Source organism: Triturus cristatus, chromosome 10 (genome assembly GCF_964204655.1).
Source record: "Triturus cristatus chromosome 10, aTriCri1.1, whole genome shotgun sequence".
Taxonomy (NCBI): Eukaryota; Metazoa; Chordata; class Amphibia; order Caudata; family Salamandridae; genus Triturus; species Triturus cristatus.
Window position 1 is genome coordinate 44,449,432 of NC_140593.1, and position 27,062 is coordinate 44,476,493.

The following is a 27,062-nucleotide window of genomic DNA, read 5'->3' on the forward strand; positions in this document are numbered from 1 at the left end:
GTCAGCGCGGCGAAGGCGCGCCTAAGGCAAGCCCGTCTGCGCCCGTCTGCGCCGGGTTCGGGCCGTGGGCCAGCCCCCCTGGTTCAAGCTTGCAAGGGACCCAGATCACTTATTCTTCAGACTCCTTGCGCCAGCTCAGAACCGGATACACTAACGGGTGTTCCCTCTACGATCCCGAGTTGGTGATTGGATATGCTGTCATTAGATGTCCAGAATTAGGCCTGGGCCAAAATTCCGTTCCGTTCGCGGAAATTGCGATATTTTGACATTTTCGCGTTCCGCGGAAAGCGCGAAAATGTCAAAATTTCCGCATTCCGCAGCTTAGCGATAATTTTTTTCTTGCTCGCGCTGTAAAACAATACATTCTCGCGCGCGCGCGATCGCCTTACCTGAATCCCTGCGTTCTCCGACAAGTTTTCTTGACCCGGTCGCGTTCTCCACGAGATATTGGATTTTGGTAGCCATTTTGCGCTGTCTCGCGAGAGTTCGCGGCCGCATTCAAGTCATTTTTCACGCGATCACGTCATTTGTCGCGCGATCACGTCTTTCTTCTCGCGATCATGCACCGCGCGAGTATGAGAAGATTGAGATCTCGAACATGTCATTCTACATCGCGAGCCAGAGAATGAGGATGCGGGCACATGAAATCGAACGCGAACAGGAGAAAGAGACCGCGAACACGTCATATCCAACGCGACAGGGACAAAGAAGAGAACGCGATCATATCGTTTTCGACACGCCGGCGGAAGTAATGTGAAGCTCGAGAACTCAACAACGTAAAATTTACAATTTGGAGAGGAATATCGGCTCTAGCAGCATGAAACCATCTGCAAATACTGATTTTGGATGAAAAGAACTCCTTACATTCACATTTGGCTTTCCTTTTTTGTGCAAGGAGTCATTTTTTTACAAGGTGGAGAGAGGGAGGAAGTGACACAGATTCTCCAACTTCCTGTTCCTGTCCAGCAGGCTCCTCCCAGTGCTTTGTCCATCTCCTGCTCATTCTGCCTTTGGATTTGGAGCTGGAAAGATCACTCTTTTTGTCTGCTGCATCATTGCAATTGGATTTCAGGATTTTTGGAATAGGATATTTTACAAGTAAGTGGTTGTTGTGTTTGATTGTGGGCATTGCAGTTGTTGTGTAACTACAATTTATTTTTGATAATTAATTATCATCATTCCTTTTTTTTTGTTTTATTTTTTTTAATTTTGTGGGTTGTAGTAGTAGGCCCGAGCTAGCCATGGGCATGGCCTCATGGGTGTGTGTGTGCATGATGAAGCAACTGTTCCTTTTGTTTTTTGAATATATTTCATTTTCAATCACATTTAGGGCATGGATGGCATTGGATTGAGTTGGGGAAGTGTGTTTTTTGGGGTGGCCTTGCTGATGTTGTTGGGCCTGGCCATGTGGCTGGTGGCCATTTTGAGGCCTAGGCCTGCAAGCTTGCCTGGCCTTGTCTGCCAACAGGCCTGCTTTCATCCACTGCTACCAGAGCAGGTAGCCACAGCTTTAGTAATCTGCTGTTTTCTGTTTGCTCTGTTGAATTTAGAGACATCATTTTGGGCATGGATGGCATTGGATTGAGTTGGGGAAGTGTGTTTTTTGGGGTGGCCTTGCTGATGTAGTTGGGCCTGGCCATGTGGCTGGTGGCCATTTTGAGGCCTAGGCCTGCAAGCTTGCCTGGCCTTGTCTGCCAAAAGGCCTGCTTTCATCCACTGCTACCAGAGCAGGTAGCCACAGCTTTAGTAATCTACTGTTTTCTGTGTGCTCTGTTGAATTTAGACATCATTTAGGGCATGGATGGCATTGGATTGAGTTGGGGAAGTGTGTTTTTTGGGGTGGCCTTGCTGATGTTGTTGGGCCTGGCCATGTGGCTGGTGGCCATTTTGAGGCCTAGGCCTGCAAGCTTGCCTGGCCTTGTCTGCCAACAGGCCTGCTTTCATCCACTGCTACCAGAGCAGGTAGCCACAGCTTTAGTAATCTACTGTTTTCTGTTTGCTCTGTTGAATTTAGACATCATTTTGGGCATGGATGGCATTGGATTGAGTTGGGGAAGTGTGTTTTTTGGGGTGGCCTTGCTGATGTAGTTGGGCCTGGCCATGTGGCTGGTGGCCATTTTGAGGCCTAGGCCTGCAAGCTTGCCTGGCCTTGTCTGCCAACAGGCCTGCTTTCATCCACTGCTACCAGAGCAGGTAGCCACAGCTTTAGTAATCTACTGTTTTCTGTTTGCTCTGTTGAATTTAGACATCATTTTGGGCATGGATGGCATTGGATTGAGTTGGGGAAGTGTGTTTTTTGGGGTGGCCTTGCTGATGTTGTTGGGCCTGGCCATGTGGCTGGTGGCCATTTTGAGGCCTAGGCCTGCAAGCTTGCCTGGCCTTGTCTGCCAACAGGCCTGCTTTCATCCACTGCTACCAGAGCAGGTAGCCACAGCTTTAGTAATCTACTGTTTTCTGTGTGCTCTGTTGAATTTAGACATCATTTAGGGCATGGATGGCATTGGATTGAGTTGGGGAAGTGTGTTTTTTGGGGTGGCCTTGCTGATGTTGTTGGGCCTGGCCATGTGGCTGGTGGCCATTTTGAGGCCTAGGCCTGCAAGCTTGCCTGGCCTTGTCTGCCAACAGGCCTGCTTTCATCCACTGCTACCAGAGCAGGTAGCCACAGCTTTAGTAATCTACTGTTTTCTGTTTGCTCTGTTGAATTTAGAGACATCATTTTGGGCATGGATGGCATTGGATTGAGTTGGGGAAGTGTGTTTTTTGGGGTGGCCTTGCTGATGTAGTTGGGCCTGGCCATGTGGCTGGTGGCCATTTTGAGGCCTAGGCCTGCAAGCTTGCCTGGCCTTGTCTGCCAACAGGCCTGCTTTCATCCACTGCTACCAGAGCAGGTAGCCACAGCTTTAGTAATCTACTGTTTTCTGTGTGCTCTGTTGAATTTAGACATCATTTAGGGCATGGATGGCATTGGATTGAGTTGGGGAAGTGTGTTTTTTGGGGTGGCCTTGCTGATGTTGTTGGGCCTGGCCATGTGGCTGGTGGCCATTTTGAGGCCTAGGCCTGCAAGCTTGCCTGGCCTTGTCTGCCAACAGGCCTGCTTTCATCCACTGCTACCAGAGCAGGTAGCCACAGCTTTAGTAATCTACTGTTTTCTGTTTGCTCTGTTGAATTTAGACATCATTTTGGGCATGGATGGCATTGGATTGAGTTGGGGAAGTGTGTTTTTTGGGGTGGCCTTGCTGATGTTGTTGGGCCTGGCCATGTGGCTGGTGGCCATTTTGAGGCCTAGGCCTGCAAGCTTGCCTGGCCTTGTCTGCCAACAGGCCTGCTTTCATCCACTGCTACCAGAGCAGGTAGCCACAGCTTTAGTAATCTACTGTTTTCTGTTTGCTCTGTTGAATTTAGACATCATTTTGGGCATTGATGGCATTGGATTGAGTTGGGGAAGTGTGTTTTTTGGGGTGGCCTTGCTGATGTAGTTGGGCCTGGCCATGTGGCTGGTGGCCATTTTGAGACCTAGGCCTGCAAGCTTGCCTGGCCTTGTCTGCCAACAGGCCTGCTTTCATCCACTGCTACCAGAGCAGGTAGCCACAGCTTTAGTAATCTACTGTTTTCTGTGTGCTCTGTTGAATTTAGACATCATTTAGGGCATGGATGGCATTGGATTGAGTTGGGGAAGTGTGTTTTTTGGGGTGGCCTTGCTGATGTTGTTGGGCCTGGACATGTGGCTGGTGGCCATTTTGAGGCCTAGGCCTGCAAGCTTGCCTGGCCTTGTCTGCCAACAGGCCTGCTTTCATCCACTGCTACTAGAGCAGGTAGCCACAGCTTTAGTAATCTACTGTTTTCTGTTTGCTCTGTTGAATTTAGACATCATTTTGGGCATGGATGGCATTGGATTGAGTTGGGGAAGTGTGTTTTTTGGGGTGGCCTTGCTGATGTTGTTGGGCCTGGACATGTGGCTGGTGGCCATTTTGAGGCCTAGGCCTGCAAGCTTGCCTGGCCTTGTCTGCCAACAGGCCTGCTTTCATCCACTGCTACCAGAGCAGGTAGCCACAGCTTTAGTAATCTACTGTTTTCTGTTTGCTCTGTTGAATTTAGACATCATTTTGGGCATGGATGGCATTGGATTGAGTTGGGGAAGTGTGTTTTTTGGGGTGGCCTTGCTGATGTTGTTGGGCCTGGGCATGTGGCTGGTGGCCATTTTGAGGCCTAGGCCTGCAAGCTTGCCTGGCCTTGTCTGCCAACAGGCCTGCTTTCATCCACTGCTACCAGAGCAGGTAGCCACAGCTTTAGTAATCTACTGTTTTCTGTTTGCTCTGTTGAATTTAGACATCATTTTGGGCATGGATGGCATTGGATTGAGTTGGGGAAGTGTGTTTTTTGGGGTGGCCTTGCTGATGTTGTTGGGCCTGGCCATGTGGCTTGTGGCCATTTTGAGGCCTAGGCCTGCAAGCTTGCCTGGCCTTGTCTGCCAACAGGCCTGCTTTCATCCACTGCTACCAGAGCAGGTAGCCACAGCTTTAGTAATCTACTGTTTTCTGTGTGCTCTGTTGAATTTAGACATCATTTAGGGCATGGATGGCATTGGATTGAGTTGGGGAAGTGTGTTTTTTGGGGTGGCCTTGCTGATGTTGTTGGGCCTGGACATGTGGCTGGTGGCCATTTTGAGGCCTAGGCCTGCAAGCTTGCCTGGCCTTGTCTGCCAACAGGCCTGCTTTTTCATCCACTAGGATCAGAGCAGGTAGCCACAGCTTTATTGATCAAGTGTTTTCTATGTGATCTGTTGAATTTTTAGACATCACCTTCCTGAGAGTGTAGTGTGGGGCTGTACACAGTACTAGTAGTATAACATAGCTCTAGTTAAAAAAAAGTCATAAATGGCTAGACTATCTTTTGTTTGCACTAGTACAGTACTAAGTAACTGAACCACAAAAACAAATGCAACATTTCACTGATGTTCTTCTCCTGTCTTCTTTGCTTTTAGGTGCACAAAAGACAGAGTAGGAGGTGTCATCGGCATCACCTGGCTACCCGTTGTACTGCCAGCCAGACAGAAGTCCTGCTGCGCATCACGCCCACGTGTGACCAGAACTTGTTGTGCATCTGCCTCCTGCCTGACATCGGAAGAAGATGGCCCCAAAGAAAGGTACCAGGTCCAGTACCAAGAAAGTTGCTGGTGAGAAGAAGGAACAGAAAAAGGAAGTGCCATTAACCACGACTGGTGGTGTGCCGGCCAAGGTTTTTTTTGGCACCAAAGCGTTGTCCGGGAACCAAGCTGGGACCAGCACAGCGGTCCAGCAACCCCACCAACCTAGGCCCAAGGGCTTTACAGTCGCAGAGGTAGCCAGTCTACTAACGGGCAGCGATGTTGAAGAAATGTCATTACCGCAAAGTAGTACACAATCAAGTTCAACGCAGGCGCAAACTCAGCATATCAGTGTCAAGCCGCCGCAACAAGAACAGCAGCAGCCGCCGCAACAAGAACAGCAGCAGCCGCCGCAACAAGAACAGCAGCAGCAGCCGCCGCAACAAGAGCAGCAGCCGCCGCAACAAGAGCAGCAGCCGCCGCAACAAGAGCAGCAGCCGCCGCAACAAGAGCAGCAGCAGCAGCCGCCGCAACCAGAACAGCAGCAGCAGCCGCCACAACCAGAACAGCAGCAGCTGCCGCAACCAGAACAGCAGCACCCGCCGCAACCAGAACAGCAGCAGCCGCCGCAACCAGAACAGCAGCAGCCGCCGCAACAGCCCACCATAGTAGTTGTTGCTCCTGACGTAGGGGCATTTCAGGAAATCGAGCTTCCTGCAGACAAAGCGGAGCGAAGGCAAACCACTGTTTCAGAACATCTATTGTCTTCCAGACCACCAGCAAGGAAAAGGAGGCTTAGTCCATCATCTTCTTCTTCAAGCCCCGCTTCTGATGATCGTGATGACACTTGGGTCCCACCAGCTCGGTCTGAGAGTGAAGTACGCCACAAGACATTGCTTCTGAAAAGGAAGGTCCCAGAAAAACTTAGAGTTATGGAGGTAGATGTAGGAGAGGGGGGTGATGATGTTGATGAAGACGAGCCAGTCATCACGCACATTACTCCCGCCCCAAAGGGATTGGAGACCGACATTCTCACCCTATCCAGAAAGGCTGCTACTGAGCGGGATGTAGCACGGATCTCACCAACACAGGTTACACCACCACTACCTCCAGCTGCCATATTTTCCAAGGCCCGGCAGGGACCTGCATCCAGCTCAACCATCTCAGTAGGAAGTGGTAGTAAAAGTCACAGTGTAGGTGGACAGGGTCACATATTTTCAAGCACCCCCTCAAGTTCATCTGGTGTTGAAAGTGGCACATCCAGCAGTGCCAGAAAGTTCTCCTCCCCAGTTTGGGACTTCTTTTCTGTTAGCGCCAAGGAGGAGAACGTTGCTATATGCGCAATTTGTCGGCAAGGTGTTCGGCGTGGTAAGCTTGGTACAAACTATGGTACCGGAGGACAAGCAAGTCATCTCAGAATACACCACACTATTCTGTGGGAGGATCACCTACTTAAGTTAAAAGAAAGTAGGAAAACTAAACCCTTTGAAGTTGGTCAGGAATCAGGGAGCGATACTATTGTGGTGGCAGGTGAAGAACAGGGAGGCATTTCTAGCCCTGTCTCCAGTAGTGCAGTCACTGCAGTGGTAACGCCCACATCCTCCTCAGTAACATCAGAGTGGCACCGCAGTAAGAGCCATACTCAGAGTGTGGGTGAGACACCAAGGCGACCGGCGAGTACCTCAATGAGACAATCTGTGTCGTTGAGCCTTAGTGGGTTAATGGCACCACTAAGGAAAGTAAGCCAGCCTACCATTGACAGCATGTTTAGGTTGGAGGGGCAGTTCCAACGCAACCACCCAACGGCACGATTGTACAATGCGAAGCTGGCTAAAATGTTAGCGCTGGACCTTCTTCCTTTTTCATTTGTGGAAGGGGTGGGTTTCCTTAAATTTGTGTCTGCCATCTGCCCGAAATGGAAAGTTCCCAGCCGGTCCTATTTCGCAAGAATTGCTGTTCCGGCACTACATCATGATGTGCTGGAATTGGTTGGTCACGGTTTGCAGCAGAGTGCTGTGCACAATATCCACCTGACAACAGACATGTGGACCAGTTGCCAAGCCACAGATTACATGTGCATCACTGCACACTGGATCTCTTTTGTGGGGGTTAAAGATCAACTATCTGCACGAGGTGTTGTTGACACAGCTGCGATTTTTGAAGGTACTCGGAAACATGCAACTGTAGCCATGTTCGCCATGGAGAAATCTCATACGGCTGAAAATATTTTAGAAGAGTTTCGCACCAAGGTTTTGGAATGGCTGCGGCCCAAATTGCTTGGTATTGGTTTTGTTGCCACAGACAATGGCAGTAATGTACTTAAGGCCATGGAACTTGGTTCCTATTTCAGGGTTCCGTGTTTGGCACAATGCATAAACATTATAGTGCAAGACTTTCTGAAAAAAGAACCCATAGTAAGCAATTTACTGTCCATCTGCCGAAGAATATGCACTCATTTCAGCCATTCTTTTAAAGCTCGGAAGCAGCTGAGGATCCTCCAACGTGAGCGTAGGATGCCAGTCAAGGCACTCATCCAGGAGGTGGCAACACGTTGGAACTCAACGTATTACATGCTTGATCGTCTGTGCGAACAGCAGAGGTCACTCAATGATTATGTCTGGTACAGAAGCAGTGATGCTAGTGTTAAAGGCATGACCCTTCAGAGGGAGCAATGGACCCTAATTCAATGCCTGACTGAGATGCTGTCTCCTTTTGAGGTCTTCACACGTGAAGTCAGCAAGGAGGACTGTACAATGGGCCAAGCTATCCCATTGTTGCAAATGCTAGAGCATGAGCTGAATAATGTGTCTGAATCCTACAAAGGTGTAGAGGACAGAAGGCAAGCCCATGACTTGGTGGAGAGCTTATCCAGGCGCTTATCAGAAAATGTAAGGATACAAAATAAAATTTTGTCACAAGAACATTACATTTGTGCCACAATTCTGGATCCACGTGCAAAATTAGGACTATTCCTTTCTTTTTCCGACACTGATGTTGCCCGCTACAAAAGTTGTATAGCTGAAGCAGCCATCAAGTTTGAAAACGAAGGGCTGCTAATGAAAAGCCCGCCACATCAACCCACAACAAGTACTGATACTGAAGTAGGCCATGCAGAATCAAGTGCAACTTCGTCGGCTGAGGGCAGTGCGGTTGGCTCACAATCGCAACACTCACCATCACCATCGACTACAAAAACAATAACTGGATCATTCAGCCGAGTACAATCATTATCAGATTGGTATGTAAAGATGGGCCGTAAGCACAGTGCTGATGCACAGAACAAACAGCACAAAAGCTTACCAGCAGCAACCCTGAACATTGAGCGGATGGTCCAGGCCTATCTGGACGACCCAACAGAGGTGTACGTTGATCAAAACCCAGTGCAGTATTGGTATAGGAAAAGGTCTGAATGGCCACAGCTCAGCAGGCTGGCGATAAGCTATCTGGCTTGCCCTGTCGCAAGTGTCTCTTCCGAACGTGTTTTCAGTGCTGCTGGTTCCATTGTAACCTTGAGAAGGACCAGTCTATCTCCCAAAAACGTGGAGAGGTTAACAATGATCAAAATGAATCAGCACTTCATACCACCGAATTACACAATGCATGAATCAACAGAGGAAGATGAGGACAGCGGCTCAGGTGACGGAAGTATTATGTCAGATGATTACCTACTACTGGAAGATCCCCCAGAGTTTGAGGACGAGCTATACTATTAGGTTCGCACTTACTGTCTTCCTCCCTTTTTTCCCCCTTTGTTTGTGTCTGTTGTTCCGGTTATAAACTTCTGAATCGCAACCAATGCATTATCACCATCTTCTAATCTTCTAATTTAAGATACAAGTTTCGGGTGTCTGCCATTTGACACTACAGTCCTCAGAATCCAGCTCCTCCGCTCGATCATACTGCATCTCCTGGTCAATTCCATTTCCCTCATGAATGATGATTGGATGATGGTAACAACAAATTCAAACTTTCCTCGTCCTTCCAAAACAAGTGGACCATGAATCTGATGACTTCTATAGCTATCCTCCTTCAGAGCCGAGAGAGACTGGCCATTAACTGAAAATAAGATGCAACAGGTAATGATTGATGCCATGCATTGGCCGCAGAATAGCAGACTGAATGATGTAGATTTTGTTGTGTGTGTTGCGCATGAATGAATTGATGTAATTGTGCACTGCCACTCATCAAAATTCTACAGAACACACTAATTTTCCCCTTCTGGCAAACAAGAAATGTGTACTTCTCCTGCATCTTGGTGATACATTGCTTTTAATTCAATACAGGAAGGGGACTCACTCAATCTGCGCAATGCAAATGACTGTGACTTAACAGCACCGTCCGTCATGATGATGGCGAAAGAGACGGCCCGTTAACTTAAGATGAGAAGGAACAGGTAATAAATGATGATAATTAATGGCATGCATTGGACACCTGACTCTGAGCTATTGGTCTTTGTGTTTGCGTTGTTTGTTGTGCACAAAGTGATGTCAAAGTGTACTAGTGGTAATCTATCTTTCTGTACACAATAAAGAATGACTCAAGTCAGTAATATTTATATTTCTACTCTTGTTGTGTTATAAAAATTACACTTGTACTGCAGGCCGATCTTCAGTCAGTAGAAGTATCAGAGCTGATGATGAAGTCAGGAGGATGTTTCATGAGTGGCATAAAACGGAAAAGCCTAAAGGTAAACACGTGAACAACAACCACAGCACACCCAAATGTCTGTGTAGAAGTTGAATAGAGTGTAGCGGTGGGATGACTGCAGTGTATTGATTTTACTAACTTTAACTGTAAAATGCTATGTCTGGAATGGATAATGTGCTTTGCGTTTGTCCAATCTTTGAGAGAAAAAAAAAGGACTCTAAAGTGTTAACGTAGGATGTGCTAATGGTAAGCACTGTGGGCCTGATCTCTCCTGTTACTGTTGAAGGTCTATGCTGGAAACAGACTACAGTAGAGATGATGCATATGCATACATGCCACCTCGGAAAGTGTTCTTGTTGCACTACACCATCACTTGTGCATTTGTTTTCACTTTCTTTCTGAATATCCCCTTTGGTTTTCAATCTAAAATTACAGGCCGGGCCTTGTCCAAAACTTTGTAAAACATTACAATGCATATTAATTACCTTACCAATCAATCACCTTTTTTTTCCAGCCGGGCAGTGGCGAGTGGTGAGGCGACACACCCAAGATTGATGGACGAGAGGAGCAAGAGGAATGCCGAGATGCAAAAAACCAGTCCACATTTTTGACCAGGATAAGACAGTAACAGTATCCACTTTTCACTTCTTTTAAATAATTTGATTAATATCTTGTATACATTCTTTACAACAGTGTGTTCTTGGAGTTGTTATTATCAATCATCATTACGTTTGCTCTGTGTTTACGATTCTTCACTACCAATATTTAAAATTTCTATTTGCTATCTGTTAAAGTATTAAGGCCGGAACAGAACAAGAAATAGAAGTGTATGTAATCCGGGTCTCATCATGCATGCATTTCCTTTTTATACCTTAACATATGGAATGGATATGGTATGGTAGTCTTCAATGATTGTCGTTTGTTTGTCTATGTATGCATACTGCTTTTCTATGTCAAACCTTTCCCAAAATCCCCCTTCCCATCCAATCAACGGACCCTAACCCTCTTCCCCCGGGCTGTGTGACTTATTGTCGAGGTGTAACTAAATTAAATGTACACCAATACTTAATCACACACTTGCTGGGGCGGATGTGGTGAAAGCAACACTACTTAAATTTCAATGCAGAGCGATGATCTTCTTCTGCTTGCCCACCCATGAGTAGGATATTTCAGAGGTTATTTTATTTAACAAAGGAACATATACCTCAGCATGAATTGCCGGCATTGATTGGATTTGTTTGTTGTCATTCCTCATATACAGCACTAACTGTTAGACTGTAGGCATAGTCAAGTCGACAAAACTATAGTTTGTAACTCTGTCTAGTAGGCTATCCTCATAATAACCAGCATTCAGTTTTTTTGTCAAATATTTGAGCATATAATTGTTGCTCGGTAAATTCTGTGATGTACTTCATTCAACTACTCCTCTAACAGTCTCTCAAAGGCGATTGACTATCTCCTTTTCTTTTTTTGGAAATGCTGCCACCCTGCCAGTGTATACTACTACTACTATACTACCACCACCACCCCAATCATGGCATGTATGAAAAAGGAAACCATCTTCACCATGCAGCCAGTGCTGTGCCACAGTTGGACATAAACATCAAGCACCGGTAAGAGAGAAGTTTGGGGGAGGCAGAATCAATAATGGACATGTTGTCAATGATGTCAGTTTCAAACACCACTCCAAAGAATGCATAGTAGGACCAGTCAATGAGTGAGGTGTGTCGCATCTATCTGTTTGTGTCTTATACAGTCAGCAAATTATTGAAATCAAACACACGCTATGGGCGGCCATGCACCAGCAAAGAAACAGTGTGATGTAAAACAGTTACCCCACCTACAAAACATTAACAACATTGCATGTAACATAGAAAAATATATTTAATTGGCCCTAACAAATAAACTAAACCCACAAAAGCTGACCCACCCACCTCCCTAACCCCAACGACTGTCCATAGAAGTAGAGAACGCCCAAACGAGTGAAGAACGAACAGGAATTAAAAAAGGGGCAGTGACAGGGACTAACTGGTGGGGCGGGACTGGAGGAGGACACGCATCTGGTCCTCTAAATGGGCGACGCGGCGTCTAAGGCCGCGGCAGTTGCAGCCACAGTGGGGGGGGCACCGGAGATGACACGGTGGCGGCGGGCAGCCATCCGGCGGTGGCGCCGTACCGCTGGAGGGCGGTGGCTGGGGCCCGGGGCACTGGAGGAGCCTTCAGTAGCTGCAGCAGCCTCCTCCTCCTCCTCGGCTAGGACCACCAGCCTCCGGTATTCCTGCTGGATTGCCTCCAGCTTCCGGCGCCGTGCCTTGGGGGCCAACTCCTTACGGTTGACTTTCGGAGTTGCTGTGTATCAAAAAGAAAAAAACAAGACAATTGTAAAATATAGTCTTAATAAAACAGTAGGACAAGGTAATTATTTATACACATAGTGGCATGGTAGAGTAGCACTATAAAATAAAGCACAGTAGTACATAACATTTTAAATATCGCCCGTCCTTCTTCCTTCCACCTGTCTTACACTTTTTAGTTGAACAGTGCACCAGGTGCTCTTCTCCATAAAACTTTCAAAGCGGAGTTGAAATCAGATAGATGAGGACATTGGTTACTCAATACTCCGGCTCCTAGTCCTATACCAATTAAAGGGAATTCTAGTCTTCTAGTTCACTCTTCAAACGTCCCCAAGAACTCATACTTACTTACGACATCGGATAGCGGGCGGACTTTGTCCGCCCGCCATCCGACTGCTAAAAAGGGTGGGGGTCCCGTGGGGACAATTAATTAGGATGATGCGCCCGGCACAGTGGCGGGCGCACCCTGTTATTTTAAATTTAAATTCTGGTTGGCTTTGCTGAAAGCAATGCTAAAATGTTGTGCTGCTTTTCCAAGCACAACATGACGGGCCTCGCACGGAGCCTGTCACGTTTTGCTTTGAAAGTCGGGGGGGTACCATAGCATCGGTAGGTACCCTCCATGGGGGCCCCCAAGCATACTCTGCAATGTGTGCATGCCTTTCCGTGGCGGACGGCAATGCCGCGACGCAAAGGCATTCCAAAATGCAGATTATATGGCTGCCGGTGTGGTGAGAGAGACACCACCGCCATATTGAACCCTTTTCCGCCTGGACATGTCTGAATATTTTCTACAGGGATGGCGGGAGGTTTGTCCCTGCTGTGACGGCAGTGAATTCCAGCCAGCCCGGTGGGGGCAATACGCCCACCCTCCTAATGGGGCCCTAATTCACAACTGTACAGTATACATATACATACAGTACACCTTTGCAGTGAGTGTGCTGTCAAGTTCAACAATAGTTAAAGATTATGAATCTAACTTACCACCGCCTGCCACTGGTGCTGCCACTCCCCCTCCGTTGCTATCTGCAACTGCCGCATCCTCGCCCTCGGCGTCGCCTTCGCTGGCCCCAGCAATGGTGGTCGGTCGTGCGCCTAGAAAACATTACACATTTATTAGGCGACATATACACCTCCCCCCTATTGATCAGTAGCAAGGTTGAAAAATGAGTTAATACTAACATACATCACTAGTACAAATCAGGTAGTAGTAGAGTAGACACTAAGTTATATGATCATTGTAGCATTTGCTTGATTAGCCCTAGCCATGCACATGTGAGGTTACCTTTACCTTGCAGCTTCTTAAGACACCTTTGAGCCCACATGACCTGCCTCACACTGCTACTGTCTAGTCTACGCGCTGCGTACAAGCGGTCAACAAACATTAACAAGCCACTTTTTTAGGAAGAACTGGTGTACTACTGTTACTGTTAGTCCATATTGCTTATCCATAGATGCTACACTTTTTGGCACGGCTGAGAAATGCTTGCAAGTTGCAATATACTAACGCACACCATTTCTTTTTTCGCATTACAGACGCAAGATTCCCTTCTACGAACCAGAGCTTCTGAACGATGCACCAACTACCAGTACTAGGTTCTTCTGAGGTGAGGGGTCCCTTCACTCACATCTTCATTTATAAATGTATATAAACTAAATTGCTATGGGATGGTGGTGCTGCCTTCCACCACTTCAGTTATCATGATTTAATTCCCAACTGTATAAGTGTAACAATGTATATTGTTTTAATGTTATTGATTTGCCGGTTGGTGCTGCTAAGAAAACAGTGTACAGACCTTCTCAAATTGAAATAAAATTTTTAAACTTACATAGACTTTGTGGTATTTGGTGTGGAGTGGACTAACTTAATTAATTAAAGTAAGGGTGTGCATGTGAATTGCTTCCACGACAGAGGTTGGGTGTGTTATGTTCTGGGTTGTCTACTTGTTGGTTATCTTGGGGGGAGGGTTCCGAGACCTAATAGGTATGACAAGACAGTACTATAGTCAAGCAGTGGAATTGTGGTGGGTGCGGAATTTCTGATTGAGGTGTGCAAGGAAGGTCCAACCTACCATCACCAACATCCTATTTTGTGGTGCAAATGTATGTGCAAGATCACTACAACAGTGGTATGTCCTATAGGGTATCATATCAAAATATTAAGAAATCTGGTAGGGCTGTTGTTGCTGTGAATTTTCAAAGCCTAAACATCAACAAGAGTAAAAAGTAGTACAAGACAACGACCCAACGGATTGTACGAGCTACTGGTGAATATGAGTTTTATATTACAACCTTTCACAAAGAGTGGCACTGGCCAACTGGGCAAGACTAGCTACTACAGTACAGACAGACAGACTGATAGTATGTAGTAGTACTCAGTCATCATAGCGGAGGCAGGGATAAGCTTTTTGAAACCGTACAGATCGAAGGATAATTGGTGGTAAAAAAATAGCATTTGGAAACACACTATAGTTCGGGAGAAATGGGGCAGTAAAAGTTATGGAATAAGAAATATTATTAAAAACAAGAAGACTTACTGGGGCCAGCAGAGGAGCCCTCAGCGGTGTCCTCCTGGTGGTGTTCCTGTCCCGCCGACTGCCCAGTCCCTGCCCGTCTGCCCCTGGGTGCTGATGAACAGGAAAGATATAAGAAAGAGACAAACATTGATGGATGGTGTCAACTTAAGCAAATACAATATTTTTCAACAACGGTCAAAAAACACTTATGTAAACAATTGCAATAACTACATTGACCGATCTCATCTGGTCAACATGTAATATCGGGGGATTCGCAGTTCGACTACTTAAGTTACTATTTATCAACAGTAATCCATTCTTCCATTCTGATTCCAGAAAACTAAGTTACAAGTAAGCCTAAGTATTAGTACAACGTACCACCCAACCTAGCCCACCTATTCCAGGAATGCCAATTGTACATTAAGTATGCATTTCCCCTGTATGCCTCAACAATGTGTATGATCCAATCATGGAGGACACATGAACATGACTACATTTTTTGTATACACCAAATTTTGGTTTGATTGATGCTGATCTGCTACTGCTAAGTAACTGCAAAGCCTACCTCCACTCATTGAACAAACTAGAAAGGTTCTAAAGACTGCCGTACTAGCAGCACGTCACGTAACTGAGTGAGGGGGGCATCACGCATACCACTAACCAATTAGAAGCTCATACAAAGTACCTAAACCTATGTATCAATCCGCCCCTATCTATTAGTGACAGGACAAAGTAAGGAGTGGACGTGAGTCACTGTAGCATTACGTAACTTAATTTCTCTAAAATAAACTCGTAAAGAATCACGCTAAGCAAGCGCAAACGCAAAGCTGCAAACAAGTAAGATTAGTAGTAGCGCAGAAGAGCACCTGTGTCATAATCACAGAAGACTTTTAAACGTTATTAACCTGGAATGTATTGCAAGCAGCAACATTCTAGCTGGTTGGAAGGAAAAAAAGATATTCGCAATATATAACATAGAGCAGAAGAACAGACACAAAGTTGTAATAATTAAATAGGTACTCACCAAGCCCCGGGACCTCCACTCCTAGCAGGTCCAGCAGGTCCTGCTCACGGTCCAGGATGTCGGACCACCGGTGCGTCAGCTGTGCCTGGGTGCGCCGGACCCCAGAGATGCGCGACACTGCCCGGCGCACCTTCCCCCACCGCTGCCGACGCTCCCGGAGGCCGTACCCGGACCCAGGCCTGCCACCTGCTGCCAGGGTTGAGGGGAGGTGGCGCTGCACAAAGAAAATTAGTGCAGCCAACTCCGCCTCCCCAAATAAGGCCCGTGCATGCACCCCTTGTGGGCGCCGCCTTCCGCAAGGAAGGCGGTCGCGGCTCTGGCTGCGCCGGCGAACAGCCCTGCCCTTGGACATGGTTCTGGGGACGGGGCGGGAAAGAAAAGGTAAAATAAATAAAGGAGTAAAGGAAATAAATAGCGGGCAATACAAAGAGAAAAAGTAGCTAAAAAACAAAAAAAAAGTAGACAAAAAACAAAAATATAGAGGCAGGAAAATAGTTAGAGAAATAATAAGTAATAAAGATCCAAAAAAAGTGGCTATAAACAAAGGATTGAAAAGATTTAGGGAGGATTGAAAATCAGGCCCCAGAACCATGCAATAGAGTGGAAAACAAGATGGCCGCGCCCATTGCGACCACGTGCGCAAGTTCGCGCGATATTTTCTCCCTGAGCAAGCAAAAAGCAACGCGATCAAGTAAAAGCGATCGCGAACAGGAAATATCGACCGTGAACATGCATTGCGCGACCCGGAACAGGAAGTAAACAACGCCAGAGGGCGGGACAAGTGAAAACAAGATGGCCGCGCCCGTGAGCAACCGCATGGGTAAGTTGGCGACCCGCGAACACGCAAAAAATACCGCGAACAGGCGGCAAAAAAACTTCCGCGTCTTCGCGATATTTCCGGCGTGTTTGCGGAGATTTTCTACATTCTCGCGATAATTTGCGGAAGTTAATTCCGCAAATTCCGCCCACCCCTATCCAGAATGTTAGTGCATCCCACCATTCAGAAGTAATATAAGACATGGAAGGGCTGAAAAAGAGACTAAAAATATTGTTGTGGCATTAATTAACGCACGATCAGCTGGTAGGCATAGACAAGAAATAGCGGAACTAATCCAGGATAACAGTATAGATATTTTATTTATGACAGAAACTTGGTTGGACGATACTTCTGATCCGGACTTAGTGATTGCAGTCCCACCGGATTACTCCATCCAGAGAATGGATTGGCGAGGAAAGAAAGGTGGTGGCGTAGCCATAATAGGTCTGAGTTCCCCATAAGAACTAATCCCATTCTCTCCTCATCCTGTGAAGCTCTACATTTTAACATCTTGCTCACACCTACATTTAATCTTAAAGGCATACTTCTATACCGGCCACCGGGCCACCGCAATGATTTTCTGTCCAATTTTAGCTCATTGTTGGAAACCTTAGCTGTGGAAGATTCCTGTATGATATTAGGGGATTGGAATTTCCATTTAGACAAAACTGACGAAATAGACACGCAAACACTACTGGCAAACCTGGATGTTTTTGGCCTTTCTCGGGAGATCACCACATCTACACATGAGGCTGGCCACATTCTGGATGCTATTTTTTCTAATATCAATGGGCTAAGAGTTTATGATATTCTGCCACTTACGTGGTCCGACCATCATGCCATCTTGGCCAGGATTATCGTTAATTCTGTACATGGTAGGAAGCACGTGCCCAGAAATCAAGAGCATTTTAAAATTTGGAAGGATCTAGATTATGTCGCTTTCAAGGAGCATTTAGAAATTTCACGCCCTAAGATTTCCCAAGAATCTAACACTGCTGCCAATCAGTACACCTTCTGGATTGGAAATGCGATTGATACCCTTGTACCCATAAAATCTTTATCAAAAAACAGAACGACACCTTCTGCCCCATGGTTTAATGAGGAATTAAGAATAAAAAAGCAGCAATGTAGAACTCAGGAACGTCACTGGCGTAGATCCTATGACAATGAGAGCAGAAGGAAATACACAGACATTTTACACTGTTATAAAAAAATGATTAACGAGGCAAAAAAAAAGTTCTATGCTCAACAAATAGAGAATGCTAAGAACTCGAGCAAACAATTGTTTGGAGTAGTACAGCAGTTGGCAGGTAAAGCAGTAGATCTAGTTCCTCCCTCCTCGCATAGTTTTTGCGACTCTTTAGCTTAATTCTTCTTTACTAAAGTAAATGATATCTACATAGAGTTCGCTTCCAAGGATAAGGTAGATATTAATTTTTTTAATCATGGTCGGTTGAACTGTTCCTTGGACCAATTGAAAGATATAGATACTGCACTCATGAGGACCATCATACAACAAATAAAATCAGGATCGGCATTGGACCCTTGTCCCCCAAAAATTCTTCTCCCAGTCCTGGAAACAATTATAGAGACTGTTACCTTAGTCTGTAACACTGTATTCAGAACAGGGATCTATCCAGACAGCCTAAAAAACACAACCATCAAACCTCTTCTTAAGAAACCCTCGCTGGATGAAGAGGAGCTGAAAAACTACAGACCAATTGCTGGGCTACCATTCCTCGCAAAAATCTTGGAAAAAGCTATAAACTACCAGCTGGCAGAATATATTGAACAATATAAATTGCTGGATAACACACAATTTGGTTTCCGTAAGTTTCATGGCACGGAGACAGCCCTAATTAAAGCCGCAGATGACATTAGAGTCATCAAAGATCAAGGTGGGACAGCAGTATTAATACTGCTTGACCTCTCGGCGGCTTTCGACACGGTCAATCATTCTATTTTGATTGACCGTGTCGGAAATCTAGGCATTCAAGAAAAAGCCAAGAATCTGCTTGCCTCCTTCCTATCAGGCAGGACACAGGTAGTGACGCTAGACCCTTTTAAATCTGCTAATCTGGTGTTACCTTGTGGGGTTCCACAGGGCTCATCTCTAAGTCCGACACTCTTTAATATCTATGTGTCGGACTTAGCTAGGGTTATTAAACAACACCAGATGAGCCTGACCTCTTATGCGGATGATACCCAGCTTGTGCTTGCCATTAAGAACGATGGGGAGGAGGTAGCGGCAAGGTTCCAGGTCGGTATGTTGGCAGTTAGAGATTGGATGGCAGAGAATTGCCTAAAATTAAACTCTGAGAAGACTGAGGTGATCATCTTTGGGAAATTGTTCCCAGAGTGGTCATCCGTCTGGTGGCCTCCAACCATGGGAACGGTGCCGACTCCGGTATCTAAAGTCAGGAATCTAGGTATTGTCTTTGATGACAAACTTAATTTCGCCTCTCATGCAAATCGGATGGCCTCAACTGCAATTCAGAAATTAAGGATTGTCAAAAAGGTCATCCCGTTCCTACCTGAAAAGGCTGCTAAAACAGTGGTAAGTACTTTAGTTCTCTCGTCTCTAGACTATTGTAATGGCCTTTTTGCAAATGCCCAAACTTGGGTGATAGCGAAAATGCAGTCAATCCAGAATGCGGCGGCAAGATTGCTTTCAAAAACTCCCAAGTTTGCTTCTATCAGTCAAACCATCAGGGATTATCATTGGCTTACTGTCAAGAATAGGATTAAATTCAAGACCTTATGTCTCACCATCAAAGCACTAAACAAACAAGGCCCACAAGTTTTTCAAGATCAAATAACTTTATATCAACCCACCAGATCTTTAAGATCCGCGACTAGTTTACAAATCACTGTTCCACGCACAAAAACGGTGTCTTGGGGAGACAGACGTTTTGTGGTATCAGCTGCTAAAATGTGGAATATGCTCCCTCCACATATCAAATTAAGTCAATCCCTTTATCAATTCAGAAAAGTACTAAAAACTTGGTTGTTTAACCAATAATCATGATTAATAATAATAATAATTTCTGAATCTGCTATATTTTCATCCTCTTTATTACTGAAATTTATAGCGCCAAGACGCCCATGGGCAATCGCTGCGCTTAATAAATTGTAAAAATAAATAAATAAATAAATTTAATAGACTTACCAAATTTGGAACAACAACTGAATGAAGAACAACAACAAATTTATGAAGAAGTCAGAAAAAAAATTGATCACGGATTACTGCATGAAAATAAAGAGTGCACATGCACATCATTTGAACCAATCAGGATGTATGTGAGTGGACAAGCTGGAACTGGAAAAAGTTTCCTAATTAAAGTCATCAGAAGCTACCTACAGCAAAAAACAGATTCAACTTTGTCTTGTGTTGTTACTGCTCCAACTGGGTTAGCAGCATATAATATAAAATGAATTACCTTACATCGCTTGCTAATGTTACCAGTGAAGCATGAGAACAAAATAGAATATCACAAGCTTACAGGAGAAGCATGCTTCGAAGTTTCAAGAGTGTTGAAGAAGATGCAAGTTCTCATTATTGATGAGGTAAGCATGGTATCAAACTTAATGCTTGCCTTTGTGCATTTAAGAATGCAGCAAATTCTAAAGAGAGACTATGACGTGTTATTTGGAGGAAAACATGTTATAGTTTTTGGGGATCTTCTACAGCTTACTCCAGTTAAAGGACAACCAGTGTTTAATACTGTGACACATGAAGACACGAAGAAGTCATTAGGAAGCATTGGTAATGCGAATATTTGGTCGTTCTTTGAGTACAAAGAACTTACTACCATTATGAGGCAAGCAAATGATGAAGAATATGCAAGTATTCTGAAAGATATCAGAATTGGACTACTCACCGAAGTTGGCAGAAAAGCATTACAGAGTCGGTTGCTACATAATTTATTTCCAAAGGAAGAAATATTTGCAGAGATAATATACAAGAATATTGCAGAAAATAATACTGTAATCTGCTTAATGCCAACACTACGTGAATGCTCGATATTCAATGAGGAACTTTTGAAATTGGAAAAGGAAGAGATTAAGAAAATGGAAGCAGTTGATAAAATTCAGCATGAAGGAATTACTATTACATTAACAGGCAAACTGAAAAATAAATTGGATTCTCTAGAGAAGAACATTTCGAAAACAGCTGGATTAGAAAAAAATCTATATCTTTGCATGAACTGTCGAGTATTTTTAAGGAGAAATTTGGATGTTGAAAAAGGTTTAGTGAATGGAGCTATGGGTAAAGTTGTGGGTTTTGTGAAATACCAGAAAAAAGATGGAATTGAATTTTTAAAAATAAAATTTGATCAGATTGCAGAGGTTAAAGAGATTAGTCGTTGTTCAGTCCATTTTTTGCTTGTAAAAGACTTATATGTATGTAGGAAGCAGTTTCCATTTTCTCTAGCATATGCTGTAACTATTCACAAGTCTCAAGGATTAACTGTAGATAGTGCTTTTGTAAACATTGGTTCTACTGTGTTCAAAGAAGGTATGGCATATGTTGCTTTGTCACGAGTGAAAACATTATCTGGTTTATTCATGATAGACTTTGATGACTCAAAAGTTAGTGCAGATGCAAATTGTGTAAAGGAGTATAATAGATTAAGAAGAACCTATGCTCCTCAGTTAGGTCAGTATCCTGTGTTGGAAAAACGTGTTGTTTCTCGGAAAAGGAGATTTGAAAATATCTGTAATGAGGATGTAGAGAAGAGAAAACAAAAAGAGACTCATGTGATTGCAAGCAAAAAGAAAAAGGATAATGTTGAAGAGGTTGGTTGTCATTTTGAAAATAGCTCTGGTGTCAACTGCTACGCTAATGTAGTGCTAAATGTTGTATTTTATCTTGAAAGTTTGCAAGAGCAGATTATAGTAAATCATGATAAAAGATTCTGGTCTGTGCTAAGTCTCCTTTATGAGGAGCTGAGTATTGATAAAACTAAAATAGAAAGTGCTACTGAAATTTGAAATCTTTTAGATGTATGTTCAGGACGTACACAGTTTACTCAAAATGTCCAGCAAGATGCACAGGAATTCTTGATGTATATCCTTATGGTACTGGAAGATGAAGGTATAGATATTGAGAATATGTTCGGTCTCTCGTATAAATGGGAACATACTTGTTAAAACTGTTTCTACACATGCAGCTCTAATGTTGATTCAGAAAGGTTTATCTATTTAACATTGCCAGAAAGTAAATCAGTGAGTTTTAGTAAATTAGTTAAAGATGCCAATCATAGCATGGAATGCTGTGAATGTAAATCTGACATGTTTTCAACATTATTTTTAAAGAAATATGGACAGTATGTAATTTTAATGATGCAACGTTGTAGAGCTGATGGTTCAAAATTGGACACTTTAATAAAGAAGTTTATAGGACAGCAATTATCAATTTCAGGAAAAACTTTTGTTACAGTTGCAATAATTTTCCATGATGGACGTACTGTAACTTCTGGTCATTACACAGTTTATCTTAAATGTGAAAAAGGCTGGACACTGTAATGATTTCTCAATTGGTTTTTAAGCAACGTTTGCCTTTTGATTTAGCAAATTCCTATTTAATTTTTCTAAAACCAAAATTTTAGATAGAATTTGCAACATCTGTACAAATCATTTTTGCAATTTTATTGGATTACCATTGGAAATTTCATCAAAAAAGATTTTAAAAATTACCATTTGGCCTAAAGGAAAGGTAACAATTTGTATTGTGGACTTCTTTGACACATATTATTTTGGTGATTAGGCTTATGCAACATAAATTTTAAGACGATTTTTAGTGGATTTAGTAATATGTTCTTAGATGATATTTTTTAAAAATATGTTACATTTGTATAAAGGTATGTTTTAGTGAGAAGAGATTCTGGGCTTTTTTTAAACAATCTTTCAGATTGTTATTTTTTTTTGCCCGCTGTTAAGTGATGAATGCAATTGCTTTCACGATTTACAGTGAAATGCAATATATTCTGAAAACAGCAAAAAAAGGGCAAAAAAATGTTTTTAAATATGAAAATATGTGTACTGTATTCTAAAATGTATTATTAAATATTAATACTTTTTTCTTTTTTTTCAGATTGAGAAAAAAAATTTACGAAAAAATAAACCTTTTTTCTAGCAATTTAAATGAAGCATTTATTAATAAATACGTTATTTTTTTGGTCAGGTAAGTGTGAAATTTCTGTATTTATTACACATTTAGTTTCATGCTCCCTTTTTTTCACTTCTCCTCTCTCTGCTTTTCTCATTTCCGTTGTACTCCCTCAAGGACCTAAAAAAAAAATGCGCGTACCGTACGCGCACGGTAAAAAAACAAAATTAAAAAAATTAATTAAAAAAATTAAAAAAAAGTTGTGAGGTAAGGTTGGCTCTTAAAAGAGCCGTTGTGTTAATACAGGGACAGAGGAAAGAAAGAATGGGAATATTAACAAGGACCACAGATGTGCTGGTCTATCTTATTGTTTATTAGGGAAACACTGCTCTCCCCATGAACAATTAGACCATAACATCTGGTGCACCTCATTTGTACCCTCAGAAATCGAGGGTTAGTTTCCAGAGGAGCAAAAGAGGGTGATGCTCCCACCGCAGTGGAAGTGCTCAGATGAGCTGCCGAAGATGTACTCGGCTGAGCTTCTGCGGGTGTGCTCGGGTGACTTTCTGAAGGATTTGCTTCAGAATGTCGAGCAAAAGTCCTGGGATGTACATCCCTAATGTGTCTCAGCATAGTGTGATTACCAAAGGAATACTTCTTCCTTGGGTTACCTCTAGATAAGACACGCTCACAAAGTGAGCAGGTGACTAATGGAGCATTTACCTTTTTCTGCCGCTCTGGAAAAGTAAAATACTCCCAAAAATAGAATTCTTTTGTTTCCTCCTTCTCTGCCTGATGATGCTGCTGCCCTGCTCACTCTCAGAAGAGGTCTGCTGCTCTTCCATTGTATCCCAAAGACAATTCAGCTCCTTCTCCTAAGAAATCACAAGCAGTAATGATGGGAATGGGTGTGGTGTAGGAAGATTCCAGAACTGAAAGTAGTTTAAACCAATCAAAAGTTTTGTTTCTTGATCACATGACCAACCGTACGCGCACGTTAAGCTTACCGAGCGCTTACGGTAAAAGTACACATGCGCGTACGAAAGACACGCGCGCATGCGCATTACTGGCACGCTCGCACACTTCCGCGTAACGTGCGCGCGTGCGCGTGTAAAGCATGCGCTTACGCGTCGCGTAGGACGTACGGACGCCTACGCAAATTGCGTAAGCATGCGCAAACATAGTATAAATATTACGTACGCTCACCGTACATAAAGCGAAGCGTGCGCTTACGGTAAGCTTATCGTACGCGCACGGTAAAAAAACATAAAATTTAAAAAAAAAAAAGGTTTGTTGAAGATATTAACTATGTTATACAACTATATCTAACAATTTATTTAAAAAAGGTGAATCATTATAAATTGAAGAATGAATTAAAACCATGAATATATACATAGGTAGAATAGTGTTTAAAGGAAAAAAATAAAAAGGAAAAAAATGATGTAAAAAAAAAAAAGAAATTTAGTAAAAAACCATAGGTTTCACACACATTATAGTTAGGAATTAGAATTCAAAAAACCATGCAAAAACACAAAAAAATATAGGTTTCACACACGTTATACTTAGAAATTAGCTTTGAAAAAACCTTGCAAATTCACTGAAAAAACCATAGGTTTCACACACGTTATAGTTAGGAATTAGCATTTAAAATACCTTGCAAATTCAATGAAAAAACCATAGGTTTCACAAATGTTATAGTTAGCTGTACATTTCGCTCGTAAAAAAACAATGAAATTCCCCCGTTATAGTTAGTTCAGCTAACTATAACTCGCGCGCCCGCAATCCACTGCTGATGACGTCACATATTACATCACTCATGACATGGTCAGTGACATCACTCATGACATCACTCATGACATCTCAAATGACATCACTGATGACATCACTGATGACATCATCCATTGAGTATGTGTTTCTGAACAATTTTAATATGTTTAATATATATAGGGAAAGGCCTGTTGAAGAATGAGTGGGTGTACAAGTGTGGAAATGGATGATTTTCTGTGGTGCGTAACTAACTCTATAAGTGAGCCATTAAATGTATCTTACTGCAGACTAGTGACTAAACTGTGTAAATGTCTGTATGTTTCTGTATGTTGGTGTATAAGTGGCTGCATGGTTTTGTGAATAGCTATATGAGTGTCTATATGAGTTATTGATTTCTTGTCTCAGTATGTGTATGGGTTCCTGAGTGATTGTGTGGGTAGGGTTTGTGTGACTCTATGCATAAATGTGTGAGTGGATGATTCTATGGGTGCATGGTTTTAAGAGTGCATCTGTGATGGACTGTATGGTTGAGTGAGTGTATGTATGGGTGTGTTAGGGATTGAATGTATATCTCAGTGGTACATGTGTGAGTAACTACATATGTGAAAGGCAGTTTATATGCTTGTAAGAGTATATAAGTGTGTAGATGTGAGAGTGTGTGATTGTGAGAGTGACTGCATGGATGAGTGTGTGCTTGTATCAATGATTCTATAAGAGCGTAACAATGTGATACTATTTTTATGAGTAAGTGAACTTGAGTGTGTATAACCGCATAGGTGAGTAAATGGGAGTGTGATTATTTGCATAACTGAGTAGGTGTGAGAGTACCTCTATGGATGATTGGTAGTGTGTGAGTGTGTATATAGGTGTATAAATGCATATGATAGTTTTGTATGGAGTGACTGTAAGTATGAGTGACTGTACAGGTGAATGAGTGGAGGTGTATGTAGACCTAAGAGTTAATAAGTGGGTATGTAGTTATTGTTATTGCAGTATGTATGTTTTTGAGAATGAAACTCATAAATTTTGAGTCGGTGTATCAAAGGTTATATTAGGGTGTGAGAAGATGTGCTAATTTATCACATGGATGACGTCATCAGTGATGTCATGAGTGATGTAATATGTGACGTCATCAGCAGTGGATTGCGGGCGCGCGAGTTATAGTTAGCTGAACTAACTATAACGGGGGAATTTCATTGGTTTTTTACGAGCGAAATGTCCAGCTAACTATAACATTTGTGAAACCTATGGTTTTTTCATTGAATATATATATATAGATATATTCACTGAAAAACCATAGGTTTCAGGGGCGTTTTAGTTAGTTGGACTTTTCACTCGTACAAAACCATTGAAATTCCCCTGTTACAGTTAGTTCAGCTAACTATAACTCACGCGCCCGCAATGCACTGCTGATGACGTCACATATTACATCACTCATGACATGGTCAGAGACATCACTCATGACATCACTCATGACATCTCAAATGACATCACTGATGACATCATCCAGTGAATGTGTGTTTTTCTGAAAATTACATATGTTTTATATATGTATATCTCAAGGTCGATGGAAGAATATATGGGTATATAAGTGACTAAATGGATGATTTGTTTTTGAAAAATTGATTGTATAACTGACTGATTAAGTGTATCTTAGTGAATACATGGCTTGGTGACTAATGTTTAAATATGTAAATATCTGTATCAGTCTCTCACTTTGTGTATAAGTGGCTGCATGGGTTGGTGAGTAGCTACATGAGCATCTATATAGGTTATTAGTTGTTTTTTTGAGTATCAGTATGAGTGTCTGTATGGTTCGGTGGGGTGTATTACGTAGTGCATAGGTGCATGAATGAGTGACTCAGTGTTTGTATGTGTTGAAGACAGCATGTGTGCAGGACTGTATGGGTGGATGAGTGTGTGCATGGGTGTGTTAGTGAGTGAATGACTGTCTCAATAGTGTCTTTATGAGTAACTACATATGTTTTAAACTAGTATATGTGACTATTGGTGTATATAAGTGAGTATATGTGAGAGTGAGAGATTTGAAGAGTTCCTGTATGAATAAGTATGTGTTTCTATAAGTGATTGTTTAAAAGACTAAGTATGGGTAAGTTTCTGTAGAAGTAAGTGTGGTGGTGTGTGTATAACTGTATATGCAAGTAAATGGATGCTTGATTCTTTATTAGCATGAGTGACTATGTGTGTGAGTAACTCTATGGATGAGTGGCGTTGTGTAACAGGATGTATAGGTGTATGAGTACATATGATGAGTGAGTACATGTATGAGTGACTGTATAGGTCTGTTGGTGAATGAGTGGATGTGTATGTGGATCTTAGAATTACTGAATAGGTTGTTGTAACTGGCATTGGTATGTCCATTGTTTTGAAAATGTTAGTTTCTATTTTTGAATGTGTGTATCAAAGGTTATATTAGGGGGAGAGGAGGTCTGCCACTCTATCACAAGGATGATGTCATCAGTGATGTCATCAGTAATGTCATTTGAGATGTCATCAGTGATGTCATGAGTGATGTCACTGACCATATCATGAGTGATGTAATATGTGACGTCATCAGCAGTGCATTGCGGGCGCGCATGTTATAGTTAGCTGAACTAACTTTAACGGGGGAATTTCAATGGTTTTGTATGAGTGAAAAGTCCAGCTAACTATAACGCCCCTGAAACCTATGGTTTTTTCAGTGAATTTCTAAGGTTTTTTAAATGCTAATTCCTAACTATA